A 14,127-nucleotide genomic window follows, 5' to 3' on the forward strand; every position below is an offset into this window, starting at 1 on the left:
AGCACACGGATGAGAGAGACAAACACATAGGGGTGGATGAGGCACACAAGTAAGACTTACGAAAGACACATGCACTATTGTTTGTGCTTTTTACATGTAAAAGGACCTGTTGGTGGATCGAGCTATGTGCGGGTCTTTGATGACCAGAGCCCTAAAAACAATAAAAAAAAATTCACCCAGACAATACTCGTAGGGAAATTTACAGAAGACACAGTTTAAAGTATAAACCATGAGGAATTATTTACATTTTAAGAATCATTACAGAAAGCACACAGGGTATGTGGTTACTCAATCAATTCCAAATATTCATAATGGAAATATAAGTAAAAATATTGATTGGCAATGAAAGCGAAGCCCCAGTTTATCAGCTAATCAGTGCCCAATACTGTATCTCAAGTCAAATGAAGAGCCAAAGAACATTTGTCATAAGGACTGCTCAAATAAAGCAGGATAGAAGAAATATGAAAATATTCATAAAGTTTAGATTGATAAACAGACTAACATGGAGTCTGCTGTCTAAAGGCACTCGGAAGGAACCTGGCTCATCTCCCAAATGGACAGTTTTTATATGTTTTTGCACAGGGAAATTGTACAGCCAGTGAGGTGTGATGTAAAACTTACATTGAGCTATCCAATAAGAAAACAGAAATCACATCATATGGTATAATAACACTTGCTCGACATCGATCTCCTACAATGCCCTACAACAGAAAACAAAAGTGCATTTAGATAATAAACAATATCTACGTTCAACCAAAGGGAATGGCCTTTAGTTAAATACAGTTGTACTTACCGGTCTTCAGGAACATCACGCACACAAGAAACATTTCATTGGTACAGTGAAGGCAGGCCCGTAAAGCTAACCCCTGCTAGCATGAGGTGCAATTAAAGTGACTACTAAGAGTACTCCCAAACATAAAAAAATCCCAACTTGTGTGGAACATACAGTAATGTTAGATTAGATAATATTGTACATATATTTGAAAATGTATTAAAAGTTTATTTTTCCAGTGGTGAATTAAAAATTGCAATACTCCATCAGTTAAGTGTCCTCACACATAATATCCATTGAGTGGAACTGAATAATAGTACAATAACTAAGACCACAATCTAAGGTAATATTGTCCTATACCCAGAACAAAATAAAGCAAAGAGATCATATGTTGAAGAGTTCCAGTAGGGTACAGCGTTTAACAAGTCAGGTCTTGGTAATATTTTGTGATCACAATGAACACAGTCAATACACCAAAGCAAGATAGTAGCTATCCACCCAATTCTGTTGCAGGTTAAATATAACATTTATCATAAACATAATAGCTTTCTCTACATATAGTCTCTTGACACTTAAAATATTAATTACCAACCACAAACTAATAACTACATTCACTTTTTCAAAACATTTATTAGGACTTCAGCTGATCAGATTTCTCACACATCATACAGACAGCTCCTTTTATCTCTTGCTCAATTCTAAGTCCAGGACATATTTTTGAACTTTTAAATCTCTCTTCCGCTTGAATCTGCAACTCGGTCTTTGTTGTTTTCTTCCAAACATCAACCAGTTTTCACACATCCCCTATTACATTCTCTAAAGGAATACTATTCAACATCACTCAATTTACACACACTCTTCATTCTCATTTGTTTTGCTAATAGGCTTAACTACTTTAACATGTTCTGCAATAGAATCTAAACCCCAATATTAGGTAATGTCTCTAAAGGAAGATCTATATTTACATCGCTGATTTCTCAAAAACCTTGAACACGAAGAATTTAAGTTAATATGCTGCAAGCCAGACCATAGGAGGGAGGCAATTCATTGTAAGCCACCCGCTTCTGAGACAAAGGTATGTATGTATGTATATGCATTCGTAATAATGAAGTACTCATTTTAGCAGCTGACATATGTTTTCTTCCTGAAATCATTAATAGGCACATCATAATCGAGTCTTTTATCTCTGGAATTATTACTATCAGTATATGATCCAATTTCCGATCTTGGTGAGCAATATCCAACTGAAGTGTTTATGATGACGAGAATACCTACCAAGATTATCAATAAAAAAGTTACAGAAAATATCTTCAACACTAGATAACGGCACTTCTTAATTACAATCATTACTCCTTCAGGAAAATTGTATCCTAATCAAAAATCTGAACTACTAACATGGTGCAAGATTAAACACTTCGAATGTCAATTTGTCACCACTAATATTATAGTTTGAGAGGAATGTTCATGAGAAACCTACCAACGTCTGCTAAATATCCAATGTACAAAATGAATCTTCTTTTAAAGCAAGGAATCACTGTCTAACTAATGAAATATTGTAGGCACTTTCACAAAACCTAGAAATGTGTTTTTCACACACTCAGATAAACTGAAGAAAATACTCACAAGGTATATAGCATGCTTTATCAGCGTCTTCAAGTTCTTCTCAAATGACATACCTAGTCAACGTTCTAAACCAGCAGCCTATGGGTGAGACCAAGGGTGGTGGAGGGCAGAGCGCTGCAAGGGGAGGAATGAATTGTACATTCTGTGTTATGCAACATGATATTTGCAGACAGATTATAACACACATTTCCCCCTACAAAAATACAAAATGAACATGCATATCACCCCATCACAAAATCTTTATGCTGTCCAGGAACTAGTCTGGTTCTGTCACTGGAAGTAATCAAATGATATTTGTGACTTCCACAACTGTTGGCATGTTAATTGCTACAAATATGAGACTTGTCATTGTGGAATTTGGCAATACTTCCCGGGCTGCAGAATTGACCATTCTCTACTTTTACTACATTATGTATCACTTCAACTGTACGCATAGGATTGGAATACTTATTGCCATCACTTTGACACTTGTCTGGTCATTAGATTACCACTAAATCACCCACTGACCACTTATTCATTTTTGTGCCATGCTTTAAATAGTAATAGGTTTTGTATTTGTATTAATGGTTTCCAATTTTCTTTTGGCATTCTCTGGTGCATGTGATTATCCTTCTACATCACCAACCTCATTCACCCAACTGGGGTTAATTTTGGTGCATAGGTTTCTTCCTGTGAAGGAAACAAATGGTGATATTTGTGTTACTAAATTGGGTGCATTATGTTACACCCACAATAGTTTTTCTAAAGGATGATCATTTGCCACGGCTAATTGTAAACCCTCTTTTATCATCCGGTTCACTCTTTCCAGCAGTCAGTTGGCTGTAGAACAATACAAAGCAGTCTTCACATGCTTGATTGATAATTTGTCCAGGAAGTCTTTCAGTTAATATGAAATAAATGATACCCCATTGTCAGTAACTAGAGTGGATAGTATATCTTACGTGCAGAAGTTATCCCATAAGAATCCTTGGTGGTAGTCTGAATCCCCATTCTAGTACAAATCCCATGTGAATGGTAATCTGTCATGACAAATATAGAAACCTACTAACTTCGACTGAATACACAAGGTACAAAATTATAATTTTTTAAAAGTTAGGAATCAGACTCCCATCTAATGAAATTAAGTGGGCACATTTAAAAAAATCTTGAAATTTGTTTATTCATACTCTCAAGTAAACCAACTGGAGCCAGCTTTTCACTTCAGACCAACTTATGCCAACTACTGTGTCTTCATCTTCACTTGCCACTTGATCTGGGCAGTGTTCGGTTGAATCACCTTGATCTGGTCTGGGGATTTAAAAAAATCTTTTTAATGCATTGAATACAATGAAAACACACCAAGAGTAAATATAAAGTTGTGTAGCATCAAAACTATGCCGAAAAATTATAATTTGCCCCTCACTCTTCAAATCCCCCACCTCCCTCCAACCACCTCAGTACAGTTTAGGGACTCACATTAGTTGTGAAAATTCCCATGCATCGAGCGTCTTGACCAGTGTTAACCAGTGGGGCACAGAGTCCACCCTGGTAATCGTTCCACTCACTCCATATTTTAGCCCATTTTTTCAGACACTCTCTACCTTCGTAGACCACCCTCTCTGCAACCATGCACCAATCCATGTCTTTCTTCCAGTCAAACGGCCTGTGGTGCCATCACTGCCCTTTAGCATCTTGCTATGTTAACGTCTGGGTACCATCAATCCTAATGTCACCCAGATCTGAGCCATTCAGGTTAGGTCTGTATGCTCCAAAACGGTTAGGCGGAACCTCTTAGTGGAGACTCCCATATCACTCCCACTCACTGCATTTAAGCAGGTCACTACTGACTCCCAGTATTGCAGGATGACAGGACAACCCCTGATCACATGAAAAAATGTTCCCACTTGACCACAGTTTCTGTGACACATTGCAGTTGGAGCTCTCCCAATTTGTTCCAGAATAGTGCAGGCATAATAGCACCTATGTAGCTGCACCAGTCAGAACCTATATTGTATGTCCACCTCCTGAGGGGACGCCAGAGCAGACATCATCTAGATCACTGAGATCATGTTCCCATCGCAATCGCAGTGTGGCCAAGGTGTCGTAGTTATTCAGTAGTTTACAATAGGTAAGGGAGATAGCTTTTTTTGGCATGGGGTCATCCATCAACCTATCCAACGTTGATGACTCGGTTAGGTTGTCTCCCACCGGTATTGCCTTCAACAGTGCGCCTACAAAGCCCTCCATGACCAAGGACCCACCTACCTCAGTCTGCGCCTGCACTTCCACCACCCCAGCAGGAACCTCTGCTCTGCACACCCAGACCTCGCAAAGACCCCTTGCCCTCTTTGCTGCGCCAGAGGACCCTCCTCCTATCTAGCTGGCAAAGCTTGGAACACCCTCCCCCTCTGCACCGCCCCTTCACTCAGAGACTTCAAGAAAGGGCTCAAAACCTGGTTTGCAACCAAGACCATCCTCAGCGCCTGGATACCCTTGCGGGTGACAAGTCACGTTTTACAAATAATGATGGATTGATAGTGTCGTATTTGCAAGTATCTGTATGTTTCAGTAGAGGCCAACTGCTATCTTTTTGGAGTTCCAGGAAGGGAATCACCTCTACCCCACTTCCAGATGCCCCCTACCCTCGAGAGGCTAATGAGGTCCCATTTATCAAAACCCCTCTGCTTTCCCAGCACACCCAATCTAGCAGAATCCCAGAGGGGAGTGGCTTGCATGATTTTATCCCTCCAGCCCAGTTCATTTGCTGCCATGTGCCAAACGAATACAGTGATTGCTATAGGGTTTGGAAGGCGCGTGCTGCACTGCTCTCCATATGTGGCTCTGAGATAGGCCCCGAGTCGCTTAACGTGTTGGTCCATATGGTAGGCTGGTTCCTCTTCAGAGGCATGCACCCAGTGACTAATTACCACTGGTTGAGCTGCCCAGTAATACCAATACCGCCATTGTACCAGTGTTGTTAATTTATTTTTGGGCAATCCTTGGCATTCCCCCATCCCAGAGCAATGTGCGAATTACCCTGTCTGAATTGCGGAAGTAAGATGACTGGACTGGGTAGTGTATATATTGACAACGTGGCAATGCCATCATTTTGAATAATGCAGCTTTCCCAAGGAGCATCAACTGTAAGTCTCTCCATTCGTGGACATCTCTTTTTAACGTAAGAGCTGGGTTACAGATTTTGTGCAAGAAACATGCCTCAGTCCACTGTAACATAGATACTTAATAGTGGAAGCCACCCACTACAACACTGGCCTCACTGTCACGGGGCAGTTGCGGCACACTGCTGCTAAGGAGGTAAATCTGGGACTTGTTTCAATTAATCGTGTATCCTGAGTGTTGTCGGTATAGTGTATAAATATGCATTATCCTGTTGAGGATGCTAACAGGTTCAGTGATATAAAACAGAATGTGTGCGTGTAAGGACATGTCTTCTTCCCAGCCCTCTGTCTACCGCAGCCCCCTGATAAATGGGTCTTGTTTAATCCATGCAGCCAACAGCGCTAACACCATTGCAAAAATTAATGGGAAGAGGGCAGCCCTGTCTTGTGCCACGTAGGACTCAGAATGTTGAGGTTGTGCCACCATTCACAATCACCCTAGCTAGGTGCTCCGTGTAGAGAAGTAGTATCCATTTCAGAAAGTGTAGGCCAAAGCCAGGTCGGGTAAGGACCACAAAAAAGAACGACCACTTGATTGTGTCAAAGGCCATTCTCGCAACTAGGGATAAGACCAGTGCATCTTTCTAAATTTCAGAAGTCTGTTCCAGGATGCCATGAACGCTCCGTAGATTAAGCGCGGAGCTTCACCCAGGCATAAAGCCAGATTGGTCGAGATTAGTCGTGATCACATGGATCAGGCCCAAAGTCAATAATGTAGCTAGGATTTTGCACTCTGTTTAGCAGGGAGATTGACCTGTAGGAGGCACAGTCATCTGGAGGTTTACCCTCTTTATGTATCACTACTATGATGACTAATCTCTGATCTATCAGCAGGGAACTTTTCTCGCAACTCTCTTGAAACATGAAAAATAGGTGTGGTGCTCTCTTGTAGAGTTAAATGGTGTACCATTTGGGCCAACAGTTGTACCTGATTTTAGGTCACGAATGGCTTGGATTATTTTGGCTTCCGTAAAGCCCTGGTCTGACAGAGTTCTGTCTGTGTGTGAGAGACCCAGAAGCTGAATATCAGCTACAAAGCCTTGTACCTCTTCTGGCGTGACTGTACATATAAGTGAGTATATATGTGTGTAGTCAGTTGAAAAGGCCTCTGTCACCTCTTTTCTCCCCTCACTCGATCCCCTGCCTCAGTAAATATTTCTGGAACCCATTGGTTAGTCCTCTCCCGCCTGTCCAGCCAGGTCAGAAGTTTCCTGGCCTTGTCTCTGACCTCAAAGATGCAATGCTGGGCAACCCGATAGTTTGCCTTAGCTGCTTCTTCTGCGATATCTTTATACTCTTTTTGCTTGAGTGTTAAGTTGTACTTCAAAACATCGCCTTTTGAGTTTGACGCTGGACTCCAGCTCCAAAATCTTTCTGGCATTTCAAGTCAAGCCCTTTTGCCCTTCCTATGTCCCTCTATCATTGAGAGTCTGTGACTCTTTATAACTGTCTTGTATGCCTCCCACAGGTTTTGCGCCGAGTCTACTGGCCCTTCATTTTAATCAAAATATCTTTGTCTCTTGGGATAGGATAGTGCAGATGTAAGGAATCTTTAGATACCAACAGCTCAACACTATGCGTCTATTGGTAAACTGTATACCTCCCAGACAGGGGAGTGATTGGAGATACCCCTCGCCAAATGTCAGAGGTGTGGAAGGTGATGGGAGATGGTAAGGATATAGTCAATGCATGAGAGCCTACCATGGACCAGTGAAACATGAACTGCAATGTTGTGGTGTTTAGGGTTTGCTAAGTCTCTGCTAGTCCCAGGGCTGCCATAAAATCTGCCTGTCTGAGAGGCCAACGGTCGTGAGCATAGCAGTGAGTAGTATTGAAGTCCCTAAGCCGCGCTAGTCTGCTCTCTGAGAGATTAAGAAGTAGGGTGCTCAAATCTGAGAACATTTCCTTATGTATTCTTGGGGGGGGCATACACTGAATTATATTTATCATCCTACCCTCCCACACCTGGGAGACTGCCACAAACCTCCTGTGTGTTGGGCTAAGTGTGGTGTGTGGTGTATGGTGAGAGGTAGCCTCCTTTGCATGAGAATTCGCAACCCACTGGAGCCCATGTTGTAGCCCACATGTGCCACTATATCCTCCCCACCCCCTGTTCAGCGCCCGGTAGGTATTTCCATGAAGATGTATTTACTTGAGGTGTTTAATATCTGGCGAGTGCCTCTCAAACAACTGTAGTACTATCCCTCTTTTAATCCTGTGTCCACAATCCATTAACATTCCTGGAGAGGACCTTGAATGCGCTCTCTGCTAATTTGGGTCCATGGCACTCTGGGGGGTGAGGCCTCACAAAGGCCTGATTTATGGCAGAAATGGGACCTGGAAGTTGGCGAGGCTCTGAGGGGAAAATTGGATGGGTGGTGAAATGCTACATAGGAACCATCATAACGAATACAATTGCAACCCAATAACTGAAAATCCCAACTGTCCCTGCCTCCTTGCATTGCGGACCTGAACACGTCCACTTCCCCAACTTTGCCTGTTGCACCAACAGAACATGTCAAAACTACGGGCAACTGGGGCCACCGCCCACCATCTGTTCTCCTAAAAGTAAAAAGTAGTGTTACAGATGCCATATACATTTACATGACATCCTCATATTGACATTACATCAGTCACTTCAGCATGAGCATGTGACCTAAACTAAGTTTAAGATGGCCAAGACTGTTCTGGGGGCCTCGTCCCATGCCCCTTCAAAATCTGTCTACGTCACAGGATTATATCAAGGGAAGTCTGCTGTATAGGGTCCTGAATTAGCTGCTCTCTCGGATAGTCACAGCGACTCTATGGATCGACATTGCTGCTCTGCAGTTCCGATGAGTTAGAGGTTTGCCTTTGTCTCTCAGTGCACACCTGGGCTTTTGGACCCAGCACCTTTGTCATGCCCTCAAGCCAGTCCCATGTCTCCTCAGGGGTTTCAAACTCCCAAGTTTTGCCCTCGGCCACCACTAACAGCATTCCGGTGAAGATCATTGAGTATTTTATCTCACTGTCGCTCAGGGCTTTCTTTACTTCAAGGAAACTGCAACACATCTTTTGGACTTTTAAGCACAAAGTCCAGAAAGAAGGTGATAGTGTCATTTTCATAGGTGTGTGGCTGGGTACTGCATACTGTCTGTAAAAGTACATCACTGTCTCTGTAATTGAAGAGGTGTGCTGTTATTGGTCTAGGTAGCGCTCCTGGTTTCGGTGGGTTGCCAGTAACTCAATGGGCACGTTCTACTGAGAAGTATTTTGACAAGCCACATGGTTGCAGTTTGTCCAATATGAAGTCCTCTATGACAAGGTCTACTGCGGGCCCCTTGGGCACTCTTATTACGCGAAGGTTGTTCTGCTGTGATCAGCCTTCATGGTTTTGCAATTGTGGCGCCATGATTTGGGTGGTGGCATGCAAGTCGATGACCTGAGCCTTTCGTGCTTCCGTGTTGGCCTTAGGGGTGACCGTTGAGTCTTCCACTTCTTTCAACCATGCCCCCGTATTGCGCAGGTCTGCACGTACCATTGTCACCTCTATTGTGACCGAACCTATACTACCTTCTAGTGAAGTCTGCATCCCGTGGATTGCCACCATTATGTCAAGAAGGTTTAGCCTCTGTCCCTGTTTTTGAGGCCGGTAGGTATGTGTCTTTGGATAGCACATACTTCTCAAGCTTGGTTTGATGCGCTCCTTTCCCACTTCTTCCTCCAGGCATTTTGTTAATGGTGGATTTGTAGCACTCTCCTTGTAGTGACACTGGGGATTAGTGAAATGGTGGAGCAAGGGACACCACAGTACTTGGGAGCCCTGGTTAGTCCTCACCGATCCGTCGGGTTTCCCACCTGGAGCCCCCCCAAACATCACCCACCCCCTCTTGTGTGTTACCAGGATGTGCCATCTGATTCACCCCAGAGGCCTCACAAGTATCTATCTGCAGGTCTCGCCACTCTGTGGGGCTGGGTACTCCTCCCAAGTCACAAGCCTAATGGTTGGGCATTCTAGGGACGACACCCGCATTCTAGGCTACACATCGCAAATGTACTCACTGTATAGAAGCTCCAGGTGAATTTTCTTCTCACAGGTGTGGGCACTCAGTACACTGGTGCCCGCGCTGCTTCACTTGTCACTGTAGCCCTTTTAGTGTCATAATTATAGGTTGGCCCAGGCTGTCTAATCTAGTCTCCAGGCTACTCTGTGATCGTGCCCCCAGTACAGCTGCAAAATTCACCCTCTAAGGTAATGTCAATGTCAATGCTGCTCGTTTTGTGCCCCAAAGCCTCCTTCAGAGTCACTGTTAGCCACCTTCCCCACCTCAGGTCAGGCACAGAGAGAGAGACGCTGGGGCCCAATGACAGATTCTTCCTCCACTGTGAGCAGCACTGCTGCATTCAGTTTTACTGCCATATTGAAGATCCAGGTCACTGAAGGATCTTGCTACCATGCTCCTGCACCACCACCGCTCCACAGGGAGCATCTCCAGCGCCTTCGTACCCCGGCAAGGTCTGTGAGTCTCATCGCCTCTGGGCACCCCGACCGCTATGCTGTTTTACGTCGCTCCTCTCTGTTGCAACTGTTGAGTCCGATATGTGAGGGAGCTGCTGTTGCTTTAACTACAGGGCTCTCCTCCCCACTGATTCCATGTCTCCGATGCGGCATGAGGCAATGCTACGGCATGCATGTAAGGGCTGGCACTGATTTCCCTACCCTGCGCCACATGACAATGCTGCCAAGTTTGAGCCTCACAGCTGTTTTCCCCCCCCATCACCACCATTCTGTGGGCGGTTTCTCTGTCACTGGGGGCTGAGCTGCCCGGGGGCGCCTCTGCTGGTGCAGTGGGTTGAACTCTCCCCTGGAGTTGTGGAGTCTTGTTGGGCACTTTCCCTTGCGTTTCAGTCACCTCTGCTTACTGCCTCATTCAAGGCTCGGGCCGCGCCATGGCGTGCAGGACTCTATGCACGTGTAGCATTTATGGTGGCTCCCAGCAAAGATGTTTAGGGCATTCGGACCCTCCCAGCGAACTGGGTATAGATCTTGAGTTGGTCACTAGGAGGGACAGATGAAGTGACGGATGCTTAGAGGATTGTTCAAATGGAAGGCTGGAGCCGCTCGAGAAAGCAGCCATCTTGTCCAGTGGTTGGCCACGCCCCCTGCTCTGGGGATTTTTGAAACTCGCACTTTTAATTGCATGCTCACTCACTGATTTACCTCAGTTTGCTGCTGTGCTGTGCTGTGTGTTTGTGCTTCTTATTTTTCTTATCCCAATACTCCCCTGGATCTTTATAGCAAACTCAAGTTTGACACTGAATCAGAGATTAGTGTCACCACTTCTTCATCTACAGTCTTTACTCTCTTCATATGAGGTGCGTGCGTCCACTGTGGCAAGCCTTCACACTTCACAGAAGTATTCATCATGTGGATTACTTTGTGAGGTCCATGTCACTTTGCATCAAGGCAGCTCTTCCTCAAGTACTTCTTCACCTAGACCCAGCTACCTGGTTCCAAATCGTGGTAGGGCTCTTCACTTGCCAATGTAGTATTCAACTTCATCTGGTAAGAGAGCGTACCACATCAGCCAAATCTTTGCAATAATCCAGATGGGTAACAGAAGTATAAACAAATGCAGTAGAAGGGAAACTAGGAATGTGTATAATTGTGCCTGTAAGTATCTCATGAGGCGAAAAACATGTCCCTTTATCAGGGGTGATTTTCGTACTCTTTGGAACAAAGAATAAGGCATCTTGCCTCTTCAGTGATGTTGAATTGCATATCTTGGACATCTTTAACTTGAGAGTACCATTAACTATTTTAACAACTCTGAATGCTTCTGGTAGATAACTTCAATGAACCAGCTGATTCACTTTCAGTACTGTACACAAAATCTTCATTACCTCACTCTTAAAGTGAGTTCCCCTCTGTGATTCTAATCAAGATGGCAAATCAAATCTAGTGATCAGTTCCCTCAATAAGAGCTAGGCTACATTCAGCCTATTGCATCTCCTGGTTGGACAGGCTTCTACCCACATTGAGAAAAAGGCAAACAGTCACCAAAATGTAACTCAATCTATTGCACTTAGGCATTTCTGCAAAGTCAATCTGCAGTCTAGTAAAGGGTCCCACAGATTGTCCAACATTTATTAAGGTCACTGCAGTCTTTTTGCTAACGTTCAACTGTTGACAAGTAACATGATGCTGACAAAAATCCTCAATTGCAGTCCTGAAATGAGGATTAAACTAATATTTCATAAAAATACACAACATACCATTACGTCTAACATGAGCAGGGACCGTGCATGCCTAGGCAGCTAGTTCATAATATGATTTGGTAATGCAAATGTATAATCAGATAACTTCAATATGCCATTCTCATCAATGGCACAACCTACTGTTATCACTTTTTATTTTCATCCTCTGGCACATTTGTTTGCAAAGATTTCATTTTCTTTTTCAAGACTACATTCTTAATTTGATCCAATGTACTGACATAAGAGCACAGTATTTCTCAATTCCACCAACATACCGGTTGCCAAGTGTAATCATGTGATCTCCATTGTAATGTGCTGCACATTTTACAACTACAACTTCCTTAAGTTACTAAAGTGTGTAAACAAGTCCAGAATTTTGGGCCCATTTCTAATTGCGGTACTACTGGATGTTAAGCTCCAGAATCTTGGACCGCACCAAAACAATATTGACTGCCAGTTTAGTTTGTAATGCTCAATCCACTGGCCACCCAGCGTGCTCTTGTGATGGTTACGAATTTAGCTACATGTGCAGATGTTACATTACACAAGTACTATGCTTAATCAGTGTATGCTATTGTACAAGCTGCATATGCTGCTCCCAGAATTCCTTGATGGTCTCTTAGACAAGAATCATCTACAAATAATATCAAATCAGCCATCTGGAGTGGTACGTCTTGAATATCTGGTCTCAGTTTGGAGCATAATAGTCACATTGATAGAGTCATGGTCACTCATTGTCTTCATCATCAGACTCTTCCCCATTAAGCATTCGCAAAAGTGTGACGAGATCCAGGGTATTGCAACGTCTAACGGAAATATTATTCTCTGCAAGTATGATTTGTTTATACTTTGTCAATTGACTGTCGGATGCTGGGTTAGAGTGCGAGTCATCAAAATCTCATGTGAATGAGGAACTAGCATATTGTGTACACCCTTCACAATCCTTTTGATTCAATTCAGCTTTATTTCGGCAAGAAAGCCCTAAAAGCATATTAGCAAAACTTCTTACATATAGAAACACTTAAAAGAAATCATTAAAATGTACATAGATCTTAGTAAATCTCAGGTCCAAACTCACCCAAAGCCATGTGATACAAATATACAAAAATACACGTCATCGTAGAAATATTAATACATAGCTATAAATACAAATCTTTGTGCAAAAAGCAATAAGGGCCCTTCAATTCACACAATATATGAAGTGTATTATATCCTTCACACAATAGCAAAATAAGATTCCCATTCTATTGTCTCGCTGTTAACTGCAAATATTTGCATCTAGCTAATGTGTTCTCTTATTCAATAGAGCTATATATGTACAAAAACAATTACTATGGTTAGAGGTAAAGTTTATACTTTGGAGTTTAAGAATTTGCCTCTAATATGCCAAATTGCCTCTAAAAATCTTGCCAGTGCTCTACCACAATCACACGCTGGCTTGTTTTGCAGATTCTAAGGGCCGAATGACGATTCCTGATGCCCAAGGATTTGCATAATGGTCTGATCCAGCAAGCCCTCTGTTTCTTGTACTCCTGGCAAAAAAATAAAACATGTGCAATACTCTCTTGGGTCATACATCCCATTGGACAGAGATCGGTTGGGTTTTCTGTTTGTTTCCATCTGGAAGTAAAAGCCTGCAATGGTAAGGATCCAACTCTAAATCTAATATAAAAAGCACATGCTGAAGGTGAAGTTTTTATGTGTAAATAATGCTCAAACTCATAATGGCACTTGGTTAACAAAAAAATGTTAATTCAAGCTAAAGGACGGGACTGATGCCAACTCGTCTACTTGACAATTCATCCAGTAGGCATCCGTCAAGATCTGAGTAGCGTTCTTTGAAAGATGCATAGAATCTGACCAGTACTGACTTAAGCCAAGTTTATAAAAGGATTTTTTCACATATTTACACCATGGAATTTTCTCTCTTTGTGGGGCTACTAACACCGCTCTAAGCCAAACTCTGTACTGGTCTAGAGTATCTGTGGACCATAGTCTAATTCAGTATTGGAGTGGCCTTAGGGCAGCTATCTTTGCAATGGAATTTAAGTTTAGATCCATTTGAATGGGCAGTGTGGGAGAGCTCAAAGGAACTTTTAGCAATGCCTTTAAATACAAGTTTTCTGCTCTGTAAATCTTGCAGACTGCTATGCCCTCATAATTCTGCACCTTATATGGCTCCTCTTCTGACTTGGCTTTTATAAATTTCCATTGCTGGCGTAATGGAATATCTAGATGGTCTGGCAGCGAATCTCAATATGCCTCCTGCTTTTTTTATTTCAGTGACATAGTACACTTTAACAGGTGAGCTGGCCATTTATGAGAGTCCTCCATCCT

Source organism: Pleurodeles waltl, chromosome 2_1 (assembly GCF_031143425.1).
Source record: "Pleurodeles waltl isolate 20211129_DDA chromosome 2_1, aPleWal1.hap1.20221129, whole genome shotgun sequence".
Taxonomy (NCBI): Eukaryota; Metazoa; Chordata; class Amphibia; order Caudata; family Salamandridae; genus Pleurodeles; species Pleurodeles waltl.